Here is a 20,950-nt window from a genome sequence, read left to right as displayed (position 1 = left end):
CACCATATTCATAGGGCAGCACGTAGCCACGATGGGATAATGTCATGATAAACGTAAAAGTAAAACACATCGGCAGTCTCTGAGAGCGACGCGTACAAGTCAGCATATACAGTAACAGGAAGTGACATCACAGCGCATAACATCGCATGTGACATCACAGGAAATGGCATCAAAACCCATGACCTCACAGGAAGTGCCATCAGATCTTAAGACCTCACATATGTTTAGCAGGTCTATCATGAGTACACTTGAGTGTTGTACGGTATTTAACATATTTAATTTTGAATTGGGTTGCGCTAAAATATTGCGCAACCTGATGCAAAACCTAGGCCTCAATTTATAATTTGTTTTTCAACCCTGCCACAAAGAAATTGGTAACAAGGTGAAACGCAGCAGTAAATCTGTTTTGCTTAATTGGTTGCAATGTCTAAAATATCTTATATGGTTAAGGCACCTGCTGCAGAGATCTTTGTATACCAGCTAAATCTCAGGGAATAATAATAATAACGGTAAGATCATTCTGAAGGGTATTGTATTTGCAGGAGAGATCTGTGTTGTGCGCAGTCCTGATTTTGAATCAAAGTAGCATAGAGGGTTAATATGTCTCTTGGAAAGCACATTATTTAACATGCAGATGACAGATTTTTATTTTATGTAAACGTGTAAGTGGGTAACTGCTTTTAAGACAGATCCTTTTGTTACTTGCAGTTCATAAATTGTAATCCTTCTAATACTGAGGTATTAAGGACATGTGGCTCCTACACCTTGTAGCCCCTCACTGTCTTAAGCAACACATACTTTATATTGTTATAGACGCATATGATTTATTGTCAATGTTTAATCTGAACATGCGATGAAAGCGCTTTGAAACCCTGCAATGGGATGAATAGTGCTAAAGCGTTATAAAATAATAAAACAAAATAGTGGTATTTAAATTGTTATTTGTGTAAATATTGGGGCGACCAACACCTCTGACATTTTTACAGTGAATGCATATCTCTTATATACAGGGACTGGACAAAGTAAAAAGCATTTTTGACTTATGCACCCGTGAAGTGAGCCTTTGTATCCCCTCCATTGCATCTAGGTGTGAGGCTCCCAATAGATCCCAGCCAGGTTACTCCAACAAAAAGAGGCCTAATGGCCCCTTAACTCCGGCTTTAGTTATGGGCGAAGCTGGAATCTGATGAGCCCCTTCCCTGCCTGCATGTTGCTCCTCAGAACAAAAGCAGACAATGTGCAGGTACTGGTGAAAGTATCGAGGGGTCAGAAAATTACACCGGGATGAGTTCAACATTTTTCTGTAAATTCCAGTACCAAAATAACATGGGGCTCCTCTGAAAGTGGCCAGCTTTTCAGCAGGAAAGTGGCCAGCTTTGCAGAAGGATAGACGGTTCCTACGGTCCTACCCTCTGAAAATAGTGGGTAGACGGCGTCTACCTGGTTATGCTCTCAACTCGAGCCCTGGAGACAGCTATATCATTAGCCACTGTCACTAAAGGCATCTATCACAGAGGTCACCAGCTATAGAGTCAGCTATCCCAGCCACCACTGTCTACAGAGGAAGCAATGCCATTTCTGACTAGCAAAGCCTTTAGATGCCTCTGTACCAGACTATAAGGGAATCACCTTCTACAGGGGCCGTTGTACCAGGGTCCAAAGGTAATCAAAGTCTGTAGGGGTTGATATATCAGGGATCAGTGCCTGTAGGAGCAGCCTTACAACCGATAGGTATCTTGATCTCCTGGTCTTGTGTATTGCTCCTGCTGCTGGCTCTGCCACCTAGCTCTACAAGACTGTGCCTCATTGCCAGCCCTAATGTTCAGTCCCTCTGTCGGGCGATCGCTTGCCTGGTACACTAGTACGCTGATCCAATTTTAGGCTCAGTTGTAGTCTATTTTGGCTTCTTTTGTTGTGATTGGCATCTTTTAGTCTTATTTAGTAAGTACTGTCCCCCGCCTGCCGTTTTCACGCTCCTGCAGGTTCCTGCTCCCTGCCCTCTCGCCTTCATGCCAGCCCCTCCCACTTCCCAGGACTACTTATGGAGGCCACTGCACTGCCCTGGTGAGTAGCCCTTGACCTCCTGGTCTTGTGCGCCACCCCCCTGGCTGCCGCTGCCTCAGCTGCCTAGCTTCACGAGACTGTGCCTTGTTCCCAGCCTGCAAGGCCCTCCTGTTTGTTCTGGTTTTGGGGGACCGCTTGCCTGGCACGCTCATACTATTGTATTGGACTGATTACTGGTAATTTTATTTTAGGTTCAGTTGTAGCCTATTTTAGCTTCTTTTGTTGCGTTTGGCATCTTTTAGGGCCAGATGTAGGTGGCCCAATACCGGTCGGTAACAGCCAAAATTACCGGGATTTCGGCCGTTACCGACCAGTATTGGGCATTTGGGATGTAGGTGGCTACATTTCAGATGCGGTAATTTACCGAATCAGTAATTTAAGGAATCAGTAAATTACCGATTCCTTAAAATACCGAATCTGAAATGTAGGGAGCACTCAAATGAGTGCTTTTCCCATTTTAGGATTCGTTATTTACCACCAACTATAAGTGGTAAATAACGAATACCTTTGAAAATGCAAATCTGTGCATTTTTAACTGTGCCATGTGGCAGACATACATGCCCTTAGGGCATGTATGTGTGCCACATGTGCACACAAGCACGATTCAGGGGTGCAACAGGGTGTCAAAGTGACACCCTTGAATGTGTTCCCCATTTTACCGAATCGGTATTTACCGATTCAGTAATTGCCATTCATTCCTATGGGCCTCCAGGCCCATAGGAATGAAAGGCAATTACCGAATTGGTAAATACCGATTCGGTAATTATCGAAAAATTATCTACATCCCATTTACCTATTCTTAAATACCGAATCGGTAAAATTCGGTATTTAAGAATAGGTAAATTGAGATTACCTATATCTGGCCCTTAGTCTTATTTGGTAGTTACTGCTCTGTAGTGCTGTGTAGTGCTAGAGGCACTCTTGTGGTCTGACACCCTGTGATGACCTTTGACTATCATTAATTTAATTGACTTTTGTGTTACATTTTACCCTAGCTTTGAATGTACAGCGTCCTGTATATGCCTTGCTTCTTTTAAAGGTGTATTTCTTGTAATCTTGCAGTCTTTCATTGGGAGCTGACACAGATTAGAACAGCCTTGCCAAGAACAGAACGTGTGGGATGTGCATTCGAAAGCATGAAGGAGAGAGATGTGGAATGTACTTTTTGGTCTCAAAGTGCAGTATTGTGAGCAGTGGTGCACAAATGTGCACGGTGTTTTACATTGAGAGATGAAGTATGTGATGCTATAAGCAGTGGCACACAAATGTGCATTGTGTTGTACACTGATAAGTATTATGAAGTTCTTACTTTTGGCTTTGACATGGCCTCATTTCATCCTGAATTCTGACTGCTTGGCTTGAGCTTTTTCTGTGTGCACAGCCACGCTTGCAATTTGTTTGGGTTAATCACGTTCAAGGATTGTTTCGTGAGAGATTGTTTAATGTGCCCTGGAAGGCTCTCGTGAGCTTTGTCAAGATAAAGGCTGGAACATGCGAGATTGTAGAGGAAACATGAGAACTCCTTCCTGCCATGGAGTGCTTGCTTGGAAGCTGGCCAGTCCTGGTAAGATTCCTTTGGCTCAGGGGGGAAGGTTTCTCAAACCTTTTATTGTGTTTTGAGATTATAAAGCTAAGGGTTGTTGACTTAGAAACCGGGATTTTGGAATCCGAATGGGGACGGACACATTTACTTCAGTACAGCGGAACCCTGGTTACTGAGGCTCTTCTGCATGGCTGTTAATCCCCCGATCAGGAGTGGGCTAAGATGCAGTGTTTGCACCACGTGAAGTGTTGAGTTTTGATTATTGCCATTGTTATGTTTGGCCAGTGGCTTTGATTATTTGAGGTGTTTGAGTTTTGATTACTGCCATTGTGATGTTTGGCCAGTGGCTTTGAACATTTGAGGTGTTTGAGTTTTGATTATTGCCCTTGTGATGTGTGGCCAGTGGCTTTGATCATTTGAGGTGTTTTCTTTGTGATGTGTGAATGAGTGAGGTGCACATCCAAAGTAATCATTTGATGTATCTAGTGTATATATATCTTTCTGATCTCTTGTAGGACGTCCCATATTATATTTGCTTGAGCCTTATCTCATATTATTTGCTGCTTGTTTATTCATGGTATTATTCATGCATTTAACTGTTGCATTTACCATGTGTGTTATTAATATTGCTTGCATATAAATATATATATCTCTATGTGTATTTGAATGTTCTGCACTTGGCATCTGGGAAAGCCTTTCTGTTAGAGAGCATTATGTAAAATAAAACCCCAAGGCTTATTCTATAAAAAGAGGGTCTTTGCATTTTGTCAAATAAAACCCTTTTCTAAAGGTGTTAGTTGTGTTTCATGTCTCTTGCTTTGTCGAGTGTTGAGCCACCGTGTGGGAGATTCTGTATTATCTGGAAGCCCCCTGCCCGCTCCCACCCTTTTCCCACTCCCACAGATTCCTGCTGCCCGTCCTCTCGCTCACTGTCAGCCCCCCCCACCTCCCAGGACTACTTATGGAGGCCGCTGCACTGTCCCAGTGAGTAGCCCTTGACCTCCTGGTCTTGTGCGCCGCTCCACCCGTTAGCATCACCTCAGCCGCCTAGCTCCACCAGACTATGCTTCGCTCCCAGCTCTCTAGACCCTCCTGTTTGGTCCCGCTGTCGGGTGACAGCTTGCCTGGTACTCTGATACTACTGTATTGGACCTGATTTAATTTGTTTTTGGTAAATTTGTAGTTTAATTTGGCCTTTGTTTGTTGCATTTGGCATAATTTTGTCTTATTTGGTAGATACTGGCTCCTGCCCGCTCCGGCCGTTTTTCCGCTCCCATAGGTTCCCGCTCTAGACCCTCCCACCTCCCTACCAGCCTCTTCCACCTCCCAGGACAACTTATGGAGGCTGCAGAGCAGCCAAGCAGCAGGTGAGTGCAGCCGGTGCACCAAATGCTAGGCTGCCTGCGCATATCTACGCCCGGCTCGCGCCGAGCGCCAGGACCCCTGGTTCTTCCACCCCACGAAGCTACACTGCTGCAGACCTCTAAGCCCTGGACCCCGGACGCACCAACAGCCTATGCTGCTGCACATCCCTAAACACCATCAGAGAACCGTTCTCCTGCCGACACTGCCGCTTTACCTTCAGCACCAAAGTAACCAACAAGACACTGCAAACACGGCCACGTTGACCGAGACCACCACGGCAGAACTCCAGTGCATTCGACTCAACACATGATCATTCATCAGACACGCATGGAGATCTGGGACACAATTGCATTCTTCACACCCAGATGTCATCTTCCTCACAGAGACCAAGCTGAACCCCCGCACCACACCAGAAATCGCCATTCCCATACCCAAAGGCTACAAGATAACACTCGGGGACCGCACCAATAAACACAGAGGCAGAATTACATCATCTACAAGGACACCATCCGCTGCACAACATCCCCAGACGACCGACCCCGATAATGGAACTTCTCAACTTCCAATTCTACACAGATGGAAAAAGCACCACCAAAGGCACCCTTGCCTACAGACCACCGGGACATTGCCCCAGCTTCTGCAACGCCATGCTGGACCTAATCGCCCGATCGCAATTGACTCCGAGAACTACATCTTCCTAGAGGACCTCAATTTCCACCTCGACGATCCCAGTGATGCCAACACCACTGACCTCCTGGAGAGTGTGAGCAACATTGGTCTCAAGCAGGTTGTCACCAAACCTACCCACATCGCAGGACACACGCTCAAACCCATTTTCACTTTCAGTGACAAAGTACAACCACGCCACACAACTCACCTGCTCCAACCCCTACAGCATCCATCTCACCATCTCTAGACCCATCATCTCTGGCACAATTCCCCAAATATTTGATTTGATTTTTGGTTTTATATAGCGCTCGAATGCCCGGAGGCCTCTTGGCGCTGCTGCTGCTGTCTTGTGTGGTGCTGAGGGGAGATTGGTTGCTGCTGATTACTAGTGTGTGAACTGCCAGGTTTTTAATAACTTCCCAAAGATTAGGAAGTCAGAGCATTTTATTATAGCCAACAGTAGGCCGTTCCAAAGTGTAGCTGCTTTCAGTAGAAAGCTCCTGCCGCCCCAAGTAGTGCGCTTTGCTCTTGGGAGGGATAACAGCATTGTGCCTGAGGATCTGAGCTTTCTGCCTGGGGAATACTAGGCAAAGTTTGCACAAAAGTAGCTTGGCCCTGAGTTATGCAGTGCTTTAAAGGTTATGTATAAGGTCTTAAATTCTAGACGTTTTGCTACGGGTAGCCAATGCAGATTGTCAAGTGTTTGAGCCACCAACTTATGTTTGGGAATTCTGGAAATAAATCGAGCTGCTGCATTTTGCAGTGTTTGAAGTTTTTGTAACAACTTTTTCCAGATGCCAATAAAGAGAGCATTTCCATAGTCCAACTGGCCAGAATCAGGGAAGTGACAACTGTTTTTTGAAGTTCATTCGGGATGTATGGACAAGATCTTCTGTATTCGTTTTTGTGTATAAAAAACATAAGAAAAGAGTGTTTTTACTTGATGGTCAAAGTGGGGTATATCATCAAAGATAACTCCCAGGTTCCTTCCTTTTGTACTGGTGTCCCATATTCTGAGGCCACCAAATTGGCCACAAAAGGGATCTATTGTTTCCGAATAGTAGGACCTCTGATTTACCAGCGTTCAATTTTGAGCAATTAGTTTTCATCCAATGATCTATTTGAACCATGCAGGAGCTGAATCTATGACCCACTTCTTTAGAGATTGATAATACAATTTGGGTGTCATCAGCGTAGGCCACTACTGAAACACCTAGGGACTTTATCAGTTTGACCAAGGGGGCGACATACAGATTGAAGAGAGTGGGGCTTAATGAAGAGCCCTGCTGTACCCCACAGGGCAAGCTGAATTGTTTTGACATACAATTGCCCTACGCTACATGGTTTGTTCTGTCAGTTAGAAAGCCTTTAAGTATAGTCAGAGCTACGCCTCTTATTCCCAACTCCATTAGTCGGTCAAAGGCCGCCGAGAGATCCAGTAAGATCAAGACGGCTTGATCACAATTATCCATGATCCATCTGAGTTCTTCTGAGGCGGTAAGCAAATCTGTAACTGTGCTGTCAGCCTTTCTGAATCTGTATTGGGAGGGGTCCAGCAATTTGTTACTGTCAATACAAGCCATCAGTTTGTTATTTAGTGCTTTTGCAAGTAGTTTGGCAGTGGAAGGAAGTCTGGAGATGGGCCTGTAACTACTCTGTTCCTGGGGGGTTCAAGATTACTTTTTTTCAGTAGGGGCACGATGGATGCTGCCTTCCATTCGGTGGGGATATGTCCAGTACTGATCACTTTATTCATGATTTTTGTGAGTTGTTCTTCAAAAACCCTGGGAGCTAGGTGTATGATTTTTGTAGGGCAAGGGTCTAGTGGGGACCCAGATTTGCATGACATTATAAGTTTCAGTACCTGCTCTTTGTTAAGGGAAGAGAACCTATCCAGAATTGATGGGGAGTTGTTCGTTGGAGGCCTGGAATTTTCATTGTGCTGTAATGTGAAGAAATCGAAGACCTCAGTGACTTTTCTTTGAAAGAAACTAGCGAGGGTATCACAAAAGGCCTTATATGCTATGTCATCAGTTTTTGTAATCATTTTTGATAATTTAGTTATCGTACTAAAAAGTTATTTCGCTTAATTTTCTGTCAAAATAATTTTTTCAGTGAAGTACTTTGTTTTCTTCCTTTGTAGAAGGGTTTTGTAGTCGGCAATGGCTTTTTTGTTGGTCTCTCTAGATAGAGGATCATACTTGGATCTCCATACTTGCTCTAGTTTTCTGCATATTCGTTTCTGAGCCCGTAGAAGCTCAGAGAACCAGGGTTCAGACGGGGTTCTGCAACGTTTTTTCTGCATTTTTTCGGGTGCTAAGATTTCCATGGCCTTTTTTACCCAAGTGATATATCTATGTGTGGCTGTATCAACATCATCATCAACTACACGTATTGTGTGTAATGTATCTAGCAGGGTCTTTTCGAGCTCGTCTGTGTTTATTTTGCTCCATGGTATGAATTTTTGGGTCCCTGAAGATGGTGCCATAGCTGTTTTTTGTGGTTGAGGTAGGCTGATAGAGAAAAACACCGCCTTATGGTCTGACCATGGCAGGGGAGAATGTTTGTTACTGCCAGGTATGAATTGTTTGTGAAAATCTCGTCCAGTGTATGACCCGCTGTGTGGGTGGAGCCCTCAATTCTCTGGTCCAGACCTAGAGTCTCCATGAGCTCTAACAATTGGATGGTGTCACTGTCTTTACTGTTCCCTAGATGGATGTTAAAGTCACCCGTACAAGAAAATCCGAACTAGTGACACTGAGCTCTATCAGAAAGAAATATCTCCCTTGGTCGTGGGGGGTGATCCAACAGTGTTCTGTTTAACAAGCAGTTTTTGGTTAATTCAATTTAAAAGGAGATGTTTTCGCAATTTGCGACAATCGTGCCTGGAGTATACTTTATCATCACTGAATCTCTAATGATAATGGCTAATCCACCTCCTCTTTTTAACTTCCTGTCAGCGAGCAGAGATGGGAAAAAGATATCAGAAGACCAGTGGACCAACACCCTCTGCTCCCACTTTCCAGACTCTACACCCGACCGAGAACAAGGAGCAACAAGCATTTACAATGCAATGGTTTTGCCTTTGTTAAAGTTAGAGCTATTGACATTGCTCTTGACATTATTTTTATTTATGTTTTTTTTAACATAAATAAATGGCATTGTCATTTACAATGCCACTAGCTTTATCTCTCGCAAATGACACACACAAACACACACAGAGCCCCCCCACACACACCCACACAGAGCCCCCCACACACACAGCCACACAGAGCCCCCCCCACACACAGCCACACAAAGCTCCCCACACAGAGCCCTCCACACACCCACACAGAGCCTTCCACACACACCCACACAGCACAAGCAGGCAACAGGGGCACGAAAACGGAGGCACAAGCAGGCAATAGGGGCACACGGAGGCACAAGCAGGCAACAGGGTCACGAAAACATGCACAAGCAGGCAAAAGGGTCACAAGCAGGAATTGTAATTTAGACGGGGCTGAAGTGGAGAACGGTCAGTAGGGAAGTAGTGCGGCTGGTGCAGTGGTACCAGGCTGAAAGGTGAGAGGGGCTGTCTGCACCCCAGTTTGGACAGTTTCCACTACCTAACATCATCATCTTGGTTCACTGATGTTAAAAAACAGGAGCAGCCATGATTGGATGCAACGGTATGCGTAGAGCATCATACAAGTAACCCAAAAATATCTATAAAACTAGGCACTTTCAAATTCAACTCAATCCCCCCGATAAGACCAATACGACGTGACAGCTGCAATTGAATGGCTTCAGTTTTGAATAGTCCAAGGCAAATGATTACATTCAAACCTGCATGCGCTTGAGGTTTGTCCCTTTGAAGCTCACAAATGTGCATTTTTTATTAATTGCTGCCACAGTACCAGAACACAGCTATCAGATAGTAATTGGAGTTTAATCGTTCATTGATGCCATACCAATATCTTTAAATTCGATCAAAATGCATGTGGCTAGTTAAAGGTACGGTATTGACTGAAAGATCCCCCTAATTAACAGCTATATTTTTGTGGAAATTGATCTGTATAATGATTACTTTATTATCATACCAGCGCCTCAAATAGCCACGTATGCCGTCTTGATTTCTGCACTGAACGCAAGCAGTGTTTCTGGATGCTTTAAAACTTCCTCACTTGGACTAGTCAAATTACCTACATTTTTTCAAAAAGTCAAGCACCGCTTATTTCATGCTGATGCACATAAAAGATTTATGGTTAAGCATCTCGGTTTGAGTTTAGAGCGGTTGCATTGTATTTGCATAGTTTAAAGGAAGAAGTTAATTACAAAAACAGGCCGGTTTCCCTCCCATCTTTGAACGTTTCTAGAAGCAGGGCTTCTTGTTGACAAAGAATGATTACCACTTGCAAGCGGATTTGGTGTGAAGCAATGATATTGTTGATGAACTCCTGACAAGTCATTCCGACCTCGAACGGTTACCATCGGCAGTAACTTCAGGCAGCTCTTTGCAAACGGACACCTACCACTGGGTGCCTTTCCCACTACTGAAATTACCACTTACCATTTAGGTCTAGGTAACTGTGGGACCATCCAACCATCAAAATGAAAGCTTAAACTGAGAGTTCAACTTGACCGGGCTAGAAAACCATTAACTACAGGTCATGGAGTAGTGGTAAACACGGCAGCCCTAATACTATATGCACACTGGCACTGCCAATGATATTATGGAAGGGGGGGCGGCACAATTCAAGGGGTTATGGTAATAAAAAGATAAATGTACGACGTGCCTAACTTCATAAAATGTAACCCATACTTGTCCGGGAAAGGGGTTAATCGCATCGTGGCAGTTTAATATCCTAAAAAAATTAGTAAGGACCTAAAGGAGACCTGCTAATTTTCGAATAAAGCGTTTGGCTGAATAACCAGGTGAAATTTTCCTTATGATCTACAAACTTTATGGTTAAAATAAGTATCAATTATACGGGAAAAAATTGGTAATTCTACAGCCAGGTAATTGGCAAAAACCTATTGTGAAAATATCAAATAAGATGCAGTTGATCATCCAAAGCCGACATTTTTAAATGATAATAAACTGAGATGAACGCATTCCTGCATAATTTGACAGTAATCGTTTCAATTGAGGGGGTTGTGCAGGTTTCAATCATTCAGCTGGTTTCGGGAGTTTTAATTCAAGCCTGTCGTGCTTCCAGCAGCTTATTTAATCTACGGATAAATGTAGCCTTTGAAGGGCGTGCTTACCTTACATGTTGCTTTTTAAGAACTGAAGCCTAAAAACAATGGGGGGAAAAGTGCAAGCTTGCAGTAGCTTTTTTTGTACAGTAGTATGAATGGTCAAAGAGGATTTCTTTTTACCTGTCTCAATTCGTTAATCATGGAAGGTGTCTCCAATAGCACTCGACAACTTCTACTAAATTATTCAACGAGATTACCAGAGTGGTAGTTTAATGACGGCACACCTGTGCACCGACTCATGGTGGATCGATACATTCCAACTAATTAAACCAAAAAAGAAAAAAGTTGCAATTAACACTTGAGCCGGTGCTAATGAGATGGAGTGGGGGAGAAAGCAGAGTGCTTTACCTTTAATAATCCATATGGAAAATACTCCCAGAAGAATCCCCTGCCCCTATGTGCACAACAGGATTCAAATGGCGTCCAACCTGACCTGTTACACGCTGCTTTTCAGGTACACCTGAAAAACCAGAGCTGCTGGAACCAAGAAAGAAAAAATTGTTATTAAACTGGCATTGACAGCCACATTCAGCTACATAATACACGCAAACAGTTAATAGGTCAAAAATCCAATTTGTTTTTATTTCTTTATTGTTAAAGAATCAGTCCTTAAAACATGAAAAATTAGTAAAGGCGTGTGCACATTTTATACAACATGGCAGATTGAGTAACCTTTAGTCATATCCGTTGTTTCTATTCCCTTTAATCGCCCTAGATAGCCAAAAGGGAAGGCAAACTAAGTGAGACACTGCGTCTAAACATTGCATTTTTCGAAAAGATTCATGCTTTGTGGGTGCTGAAAGCTACATAAGAGAACTTAACTTGTTTAAGAGTTTTATCGGATCCGGACTCTGAAGGCAACGAACACGTCATTGGTTTTAATTGTACTTTTTAGTAGCTAGCCTGGGATTCACCACTGTGCTTATCGGCAACCTTCTACTACGATGATGCAGTCAGTTCCCAACATTGCCTGATCACGTTAAGAGTCCTGCAAACGGCAAATGTTAAGTGAACATATTTCTCGAGAGCGATACCCAACCTTTCAGTGTCAATGGCGGAATTTGATGGAATCAGTACACGTGCCACAATACCCTCAAGGGCGGCCTCCCTGAACATGTCCATCACCATCAGTCACATGGGTCAAGGCGGGGGTGGAGAGGGGCTCTGTCAGCCCAGGGTATCAGCGACGAGTTCTAATGAGCCTTTGAGGCTCTTGAGAAGGATCCAGTCTGCAGTGCGGTCTCCATGTGTGTTCGCTGGTCCAAGGCAGAGGTCGGACGGTCCGTGCTCGGATTGTTGCCCCGGCCTACACTCAACGCCCTGGTGTACCAGTCACTTCCTTTCGAGCCAGGGCTGCACAAGATGGCGGCGGCGCCATCTTACAACACCGCCCACATCATGATCACCCGCCCTACCCCCCCGCCATTCACACGACTAACGGGACGGGCCGCAAAACCCCGGAGCCGCCAGTCACACCACCCCCGTACTCGCCCCATCCCTGTCACATTACCCCCATACCCACCGGGCTCACCATCCTCCGTTCCAACTCCACTCCCGGTCACACGACCCCGCACCCGACGCAATCCCCCGGAGCCTCCAGCCACACGACCCTCCCTACTGGCCCTACTTCGGAGCCTCTAGCCACACGACTCCGTACCCGCCCTACTCCGGAGCAGCCAGTCACGGCTTTCAGTACCCACACTACCCTCCGAACCCGCCAGTCACATCACTTGCCGTTCCAGCCCTACCCGTAGTCACAAGATTCTCCGTACCGCTAAATACCACGGAGCCGCCAGTCGTACGGGCCTCTGCCCCGCTTAATCACGGTTAAACGACCCACCATACCCGCGAGCCATACACGCCCGACACACAGCCTCCCGTAACCACCCTACCCCTGAGCCGTTAGTCACGCGACCCTCCACTACGTAACCGACAGTCACTCACATGAATTGATACGAGTAGACCATGGTCTTTACAGTTAAGAACCCAAGTGGAGCCGTCATCATTATATAAGATGGTAGTTAAGATAGCCCGGCACGCAAATAGCACGTTTAATACGGCCCGGTCGGGTCTTGTAGAGCGGATGGCCCCCCTGGTCTACAGGACCCACTCGGGGGGGAACCACCGACCTCAGGGCTATCCAGGGGGAGGGAAGGCCCAAGGACCCAGCGCCGCCTCAGTCACGCGGGCGGGGGCTTCGTTTGCAGCCTGCTGGACCCGACCGCTAAAGGATTCCAGCGGGAGGGGCTGGAGCGCTCTCGCAGCGCGGAGCTGCAGGCAGGCAGAGAGACACAGAGCGGTGCGAGTCAGCGGGAAGGGGCGGCTCGCACCGCGGGGGATATCAACAATACCTTAGGAACTTGCAGGCAGGCTGGCAACCCCAAAACCAAGGGGGGAAACAAACGTTGCGGGCCCCGAGCCCGATGATAGTCTCGGTGGCGGCTTTTCTCCGGGGACAGATGCGACACGGGGCAGGAGAGACGTAGAAGTGCCGGCAATGCCGGACCAGACACGGGGGCGTTCCCGGCGTCGCGTGACGTCGGCAAAAGCCAAAGAATGTCGGGAACGCCCCCGTGTCTGGTCCGGCATTGACGGACAGGCCCCTCGTCCAATGGCAAGGCTCCGTTTACGGAGCCAGCCAATCAAGGACGAGGGCCGAACAAAAGCCACACTACAGTTCTCAACAGGATTTCGCCTGCGCGGAAAAGCTGCGCAGAGCGCAGCTTCCGCTAGGCAAAACCTAAAAAACCTCTCCCAGTGGATCACATAACGCACCAACACAATGGCTGCCGCCAAGACAGCCAAGTCCAATGGCCCAACCAGAAGAGCTAGCTGGTTCACAGAGGAATTGAAATCTACCAAGTGCAAATGCTGGCAACTAGAGAGAAAGTGGCGCATCAGCAAAAAGGCATTATTGCACCACCTTCAGGACAGCTCTCAGCTCGTACCACCGCCTCCTGAAAGAGACTTAGAAGAATGCTTTGGCAGACCGCATCGAAGTTAGCAAAAACCACAGCAAGAACTCTTCGCCATCGTGAAGGAGTTCTCCAACTTCACTGCCACTGAGAGCATCACACTTTTGCCGGATGAAAGAAAAAGACGACACGACTTCTGTGGCAATATAGTACAGAGTTTAATATTGAGCGTGCAGAAGGTCAGTCAGCTCAGTTGAAGTGGAATCTGAGCTTCAACTTGCAATGTGGCAAGCAGTTTCTTTTATACATGTTGTAGTTACAAATACAACATATATACATATTAATCAGGCATTTACTTAAGCACAACATTATATCAAAAGTTATACTTTCTGCAAAAACAGCTAATTACACATTTATGAAATGCTACTCTTGTGCATGTGTTATGTGTTAGGCTTCTACACTTCCGCTTATACTTTCGGTTGCCTTGGCTTGTCTCTTTGAAGCCTAGCAAAGCTCTATTCCTTACATGTCTACTACTCAACAAGGTCTAATCTCCCATCTATCCTGTGCCTCTGCGCTACTTAATCTACATATTTCTCAGGGATGTATTCTCACAATACCAGCCTGTAACCTTCCAGTTCTGCTGTGTTTAATTATATTTCTCCATTCAACTGAAGCTATGTCTATTGCCCTTCCCCCGGGTCTTGACTTTACTTGCGTTTTTTATTCTACTAGCTTAGGCCTGTATTTCTCCTTGAATACAAACATCTGCACACAACTTTCTGCTGATGTGTGCATTGACATGAGTGGGCCTTCTTCATTTTCTACATTGATTATAATAACACTCTCCCAGGAACTGTGTGACAGCCACCATCCACCACCAATAGTATCAACCAGCTCGCACCCACGAAAACAAACCCTGAACACCTGCTCACTAGCTGGACCTCCTCACCACGCAAGACACTATACCCATCATGAACTCTGTGCACTTAGGAGCACCCACGGACCCCTGCCCCCACCATTTCTTCAACCTCGGAAGCAAGACAATCGGCGACGAGCTCAGGAAAGTCCTGAACACCTCCATAAACTCAACCTCCTTCTATGAGGACTGGAAACACGTGGAAGTGCAGCCCCTCCTGAAAAAACCATCAGCTGACCCAGCTGAACCAAAGCACTACTAGCCCATCTCTCTGCTCCCCTATCCAGCAAAGGTCCTCTAGAAGGCGATCAGCCAGCAGCTCACCCAACACCTAGAATACCTCAACCTCGTGAACCCCTCCCAATCCAGATTTTGAGCTAACTATAGCATCAAGAAAGCCCTAAGCAGCCACCGATAATATCAGGGTCCTCCTGGACCGCGGAGAATCGGCAGCCCTCATCTTCCAGGACCTGTCATCCACGTTTGACACAGTCTACCTTCACATCCTGATCAACAGACTCCACCACATCGGGATCCAGGGAGATGCCCTCGAATTTACTGCCTCGTACCCACCAGCAAAAACCCAGAGGATCCGTCTCCCACCGTTGACTTTGGAGACCAAGAAGATCATTGGTGGAGTCTCCTAAGGATCATCAGTCAGCCCCACACTCTTCAACACCTACACAAGCCCCCTGGCTGACATCGTCAGATCGCACAGACTCAACATCGTCTCCTATGCAGATGGCACCCAGCTCACCCTCCCACTGTCTGAAGACCCCTCCACCACCAGAACCAACTTCCACAACTGCATGACTGGATGAAAGACAACTGTCTCAAACTCAACACGTACAAGACAGAAGTCCTCATCTTTGGAAACAGCACCTCACCATGGAGCGACACATGGTGGCCCACCAGAACACGGCCCACCCTTCGCCCTGGCAGAGCACACGTACAACCTCGGCATCATCCTGGACAGTAAGCTATCTATGAATAAACAAATCAACGCAGTCTTATCTGCCTGCCTGCACACCCTTTGCATGGTCCGCAACATCTTCAGGTGGCTCCAGGCAGACACCAGAAGGACCATCACGCAGGCCCTCGTCATCAGCAGGCTGGACTATGGAAACACACTCTCCATAGGAATCACTGCACGCAGCCGCGGCCCGTGCAGGTAAGAGCGCAGGAAGGGCGGTGAGGCAAGTGGGGGATGAGTTCGACAGACGATGACAAGGGAAAATGAATTCTTTATTTAGTTTTACCTCGTGGTCGTCTGTCGACTACCCTCCCCCCCCCCCGCCCTCTCAACACAGCCCCTCCGCCCCACTGCTCTTACTTGCACGGGCCACAGCTGATTGCATCTCTCCTGAAGAAACTCCAGACAATACAGAAGTCCGCTGCAAGACTCATTCTCAACCTCCCTAGAAGGACCTACATCACACCCCACCTCAAGAAACTTCAGTGGCATCTCGTCAGTTCAAAATGCTGACCCACGATTACAAGGCCTTGCACAACACGGGACCAGCTTACATCAACAAACGGCTGACCTTCCCCCAACCGACCAGACACCTTTCTTCTGCTTCCCTCACCCTTGCAGACACCCCTCGGATCCGCTGAACCAATAGCTGAAGATGCTTCTTCTCACACCTGAAGGCCAAGGCATGGAACAATCCTCCCCTGCACCTCAGTACCGCACCGTCGCTCCAGCAATTCAAGAGCGAACGCAAGACCTAGTTGTTCGATTGAGCAAACCGCGGCACATCAACCGACATCGCCAGCGCCTCGAGACCCTCACGGGTGTTTTGCCACACTTTATAAATGTTTGATTGATTGATATTTCTACTGATGTTATTTGTGTCGTAAAGCGCTGGCTTTTATTTGTGACAGGTAGCCACTTAGTAGCGCTGCAGAGGAAGTTATACCAGCAATCACTGTTCACAGAGGTAGCAATCATTCCCGTGAGAGCGCTATACCAGGGTCTCATGCTGCACTTCTGCTGTTTCTATCCGCTATAAATAGATGTCATTTTTCATTATCTAATTTATAGCACAAAGGGGCGTAGCTTCCGTAGGTGCAGCAGGGGCAGTGGCACCGGGGCCCACTTGACCCTGATTATTGCTATATTTCACATTCAAACAGCAACCTGAAGGCCATCTTCTTCCTTGCTCTGGAGCCCATGACACCCGGGCCACGCTACTGTTACTGGCCCTTCGGAAATTACAGGCCACTTATAACGAGGGAGTAACTGCTCAAGAACAGTATCTCGTGTTTTTTAAACTTTAATGAGGCAACACCTCACTCATGTAAGCACCTGCTGCTGCCATTTATATACACCTTGAAGGTCTAAATTCACAATCTTACCAAGGCTAATTTAATCGTTCATCCTTCTAAAGTCAATACATTGAATACCATTACATTGGGTAATGGCGAGGCATGTTATTTAGAGCGTGGGCGTGGCATGTGTCGGGGTTTCACACACATTCATGTTGTGGTGCCTTTCAGCCAGCCCTTGGGAGACCAACCGTCTGTAAATTTCACGGACCGTCTGTTATTTTAGTATGATGTCCGTTATCATTTCTTTTACGGACACCTTTTATCCGTAATTTTGGTGGTTTCAGGAAGCTCTGCTGTTCCCCTGCTATAGGCCCCATGAGCAGGGTCGGATTGGTAACGCGGGCACTCAGGCAATGCCCGAGGGGCCGGTGTCCAGTTCCAGCTGTGGCCTGCTTTTTTTTCCAGCAGACTGGGGGGCTGATTTTGAGTGGTTTCTGCGTTGTTCGGATACCGCCAGTGGCCCAGTGGGTGCCTGAGTGGCCTTTCTGGAGGCAGATGGGCCCCCGTTACCTCCCTTTTATCAACAGGCAGAGGTGTCACTCACTTTCTCTTGCTGGACCGGCCAATTAATGTATGTACATTGAGCGAGGGCAGTGGGCCTGAGCGGAAGAGGCCTCACTTGTTTTCAGGTGTGTTTCACCAGTGTAAACTAATCAGTGCATTTTTTTACCTCCCCTTTTTAATAAAACTTCGCTGAAACAGTGTTTTGCAGAAATGCAATATGCAAATGTGGGACCCTTTTTTTTTAGCGTGCCTGGGCAGGTTTTTATTCCCAATCCAATCCTGCCCATGAGTTTAAAAGTTTTCTCTTTGGACCTCTCACTCTTATCTTATAACCTCTTCGACATTGATGACGGAACCGCTCTGTCATCAGCCGCGGTGGTGCTGTGCTGATGATGGAGCGGTTCCGTCATGGCCCGCCCGACGCGCCTGCGTGGCGCTGATTTCGCGCCTGCGCGGTGCATTCTATTAAGCGGGCAGGGCCATGACAGAACAGCTCCGTCATCAGCACAGCTCACCCGAGGCTGGTGACGGAGCGGTTCCGTCACCAGCGTGTGAGCGCCGCACGGCCCCCCGCCCCCTTAGCGCTGCGGCGTAATAGCCGCCGCAGCGAAGGTGTTAAACTGTAGAGGCTGCCTGAATCAGCCCCTCCCAGACCTTGCGCAGACTGTGGACTGGCCCGTTGTCATTCTGAGATTGCAGCTGATTATCACATATAGAATGACATGGGCCATATAGTAGGGACAGCATGTGGTGTGCCTTCTCCTGCATCAAACTAGGGCACGGCATTCTGCTTTTGTCTTGGAGCCATGCTGGGGAAAATAAAAATAAAAACAAAATACCTGTGGGAGGCAGAGCAATCATTTGTGCAAGACCTCCATCTATAGGTCATTTATCACATTGTCAAGGTAGATATTTGTGACCTCGTGTGATATGTCTGTAAAACATATGTTTTGTCCCCGATTTTTGTCCTGAATTTTGACCTTCTGTCCTGAATTTCTGTCCAGAATTTTGACCTTCTGTCTTGAATTCTTTTTGTCTTGAATTTTGACCCTTTGTCCTGAATTGTTACACTCACTAGTCAGAATTTGCACTCACACCAGTTGGTCACCCTAGCCAGCCCTGCCTAGATTGCAAAGCCTGCTGGTAGTTGTAGTGGGTAGTTGAAATGGGTGGAGCTGGACGGAGAGACAGGGGGAAACCCGATTGCAGAGGAGGGGAGTAAGGAGGGGAAGAGGTGGTCAAAGAGTGAGAGGCAGGTGTCTTTGCCTTGGATCATGACAGTAGGGAAACAACTAAAAATCTCCCCCTCTGAGTGCTTCAATGGCTACCTCACAATCTCACTCTATAACAACGGTACTGTCATGATCCAAGGCAAAGACACCTGCCTCTCGCTCTTTGACCACCTCTTCCCCTCCTTACTCCCCTCCTCTGCAATCGGGTTTCCCCCTGTCTCTCCGTCCAGCTCCACCCATTTCTCCCTTTCTCCCCCGCCGACCCCACCCCACTCGAACTGGCTGCACTCTCGAGTAGCACAGGTCGGTCCTCTTCCCTCTCCGCCCCAACTTACCTCATCTCCTATTCCTCCCCCCTCACAGCATGTCCCCTCTCACATTACTTCAGCAGTACCATTAGCTAATACGCTCCTCGTACCATCCGCACTATCGCAATACTCAAATCTCTTTTCCTCCCCCATACTTCTCCCTATCACCCCCTTCTTAGTTCACCTCTCCTCCAACCCTCTCCCCCGATGAATTTTCCCTATGCTCCCCTTATCCCTCCTTCCATCCCTCCTCTCCACCCCTTCATCCCCTCGCCTTTCATCCCGTTTGCGCCACATTCCCACTGCTTCTCTCCCCTACCTCCTACTCCTCCAGTACTGCTGCACTACCCCCTTTCCTCTCCCAGTAACCCCTCCCATCTCCCTCCCTCGGGCCCAGCAGGACTATTTCCCTTCCACAACTTCCCTCTCTTTCAATCCCCCTCACTCTGCCAGATGACCGTTCCCTCATCGCCACCTCTCCTAACTGTCAGGACCTCCACAACTACTGCACCTCGCTTCCTCCCTAACTTCCTACATACCCATAACGCTACTCAGGCCTCCCCCCTCCTACTCCCCTCCCGCCGTGTTCCGCACCTTTCTCCCTCTAAACTTGTCCTTAACTCCTCTCCCTCTTGCAACACCAACAATGACAACTCTCCTTTAACGCCCAATGCACTTACTCCACCTGTGAACCCCACGCCCCAACTTACCTCCTGTCCCCCCACCTCTCCCCAACTCACCTCCTGTCCCCCCACCTCTCCCCAACTCACCTCCTGTCCCCCCACCTCTCCCCAACTCACCTCCTGTCCCCCCACCTCTCCCCAATTTACCTCCTGTCCCCCCACCTCTTCCCAACTTACCACCTGTCCCCCCACCTCTCCCTGCCTTCCACCACCAATACCACCACCTCATGTCTCAATCGAGCCACCCAACCTTCCGTGCTCTGCCTCATTCTCACTGGAAAATACGCTAGGCTCTCTGATCACCTCCATTTCCCAGCTTACAGCTGCCATTTCACTTTTATGCTCTAAGATCTCCACCCATCCATGCACCTCTACTCCCTCCCAACCTCCCATGAGATGCACCTTGCCCCTTCACCCCAATACAGCCAAGTCCAACCTTTCGTCCGCAAACGTCTTGAATTCACACAAGCCCTTGAACGCCACCCTCCTGCAACAAACATACCCTAGCAACCCCACTATCTACACTATTCCGACCATCACCTCTGTCAGAACAAAGCATCCACCTAAACCCTCCCGAGCACCCCCACATAAGTACAATATCCCAATCACCCTTCAGAGCCCAAGTGCCCCCGTCACCAAAACAGTCTTGACAGAGCTGCGCTGTATGCTTCACAACTGCAGATCTGCAGTAAAACACAAACTTGAAATCTCCGATACCATCACCCTTCACAATCTTGACATGCTCTTCCTCACTGAGACCTGGTTCAAAGATACCTCTCACTCTATTTTTGATCTCCTAGTACCCACAGGATACTCCATACTTAGTAATGACAGAACTGACAACACGGGGGGAGGTGTGGCAGTCATCTTTAGAAACGCCCTCTAACTTAAGGCTTCACCAAGCAGTTCCTCCCTCACCTTTGAATGCCTTTCTGTTGGAAATGGGATCCCTGGCCGGCCAGGGCTCTCGCCAAAGTCAGTCAGAGACCACCACTCCCAAGTCAGGGCAAGGGAGTTACACGCCAAGATAACCCCCGCTCACCCTCTAGGTAACGTGGCGCGAGCAGCAAGGCTAAACTTGGAGGCGATGTAAGTTAAGTATCTGCGCATGCACCCCAGCAACAACACCCAGGACCCACCACAAAGGAAACTCCACACAAGGTTATATAAAAAATA

This window comes from Lissotriton helveticus, chromosome 11 (genome assembly GCF_964261635.1).
Source record: "Lissotriton helveticus chromosome 11, aLisHel1.1, whole genome shotgun sequence".
Classification (NCBI taxonomy): Eukaryota; Metazoa; Chordata; class Amphibia; order Caudata; family Salamandridae; genus Lissotriton; species Lissotriton helveticus.
Note: the sequence above shows the minus strand (reverse complement) of the source record.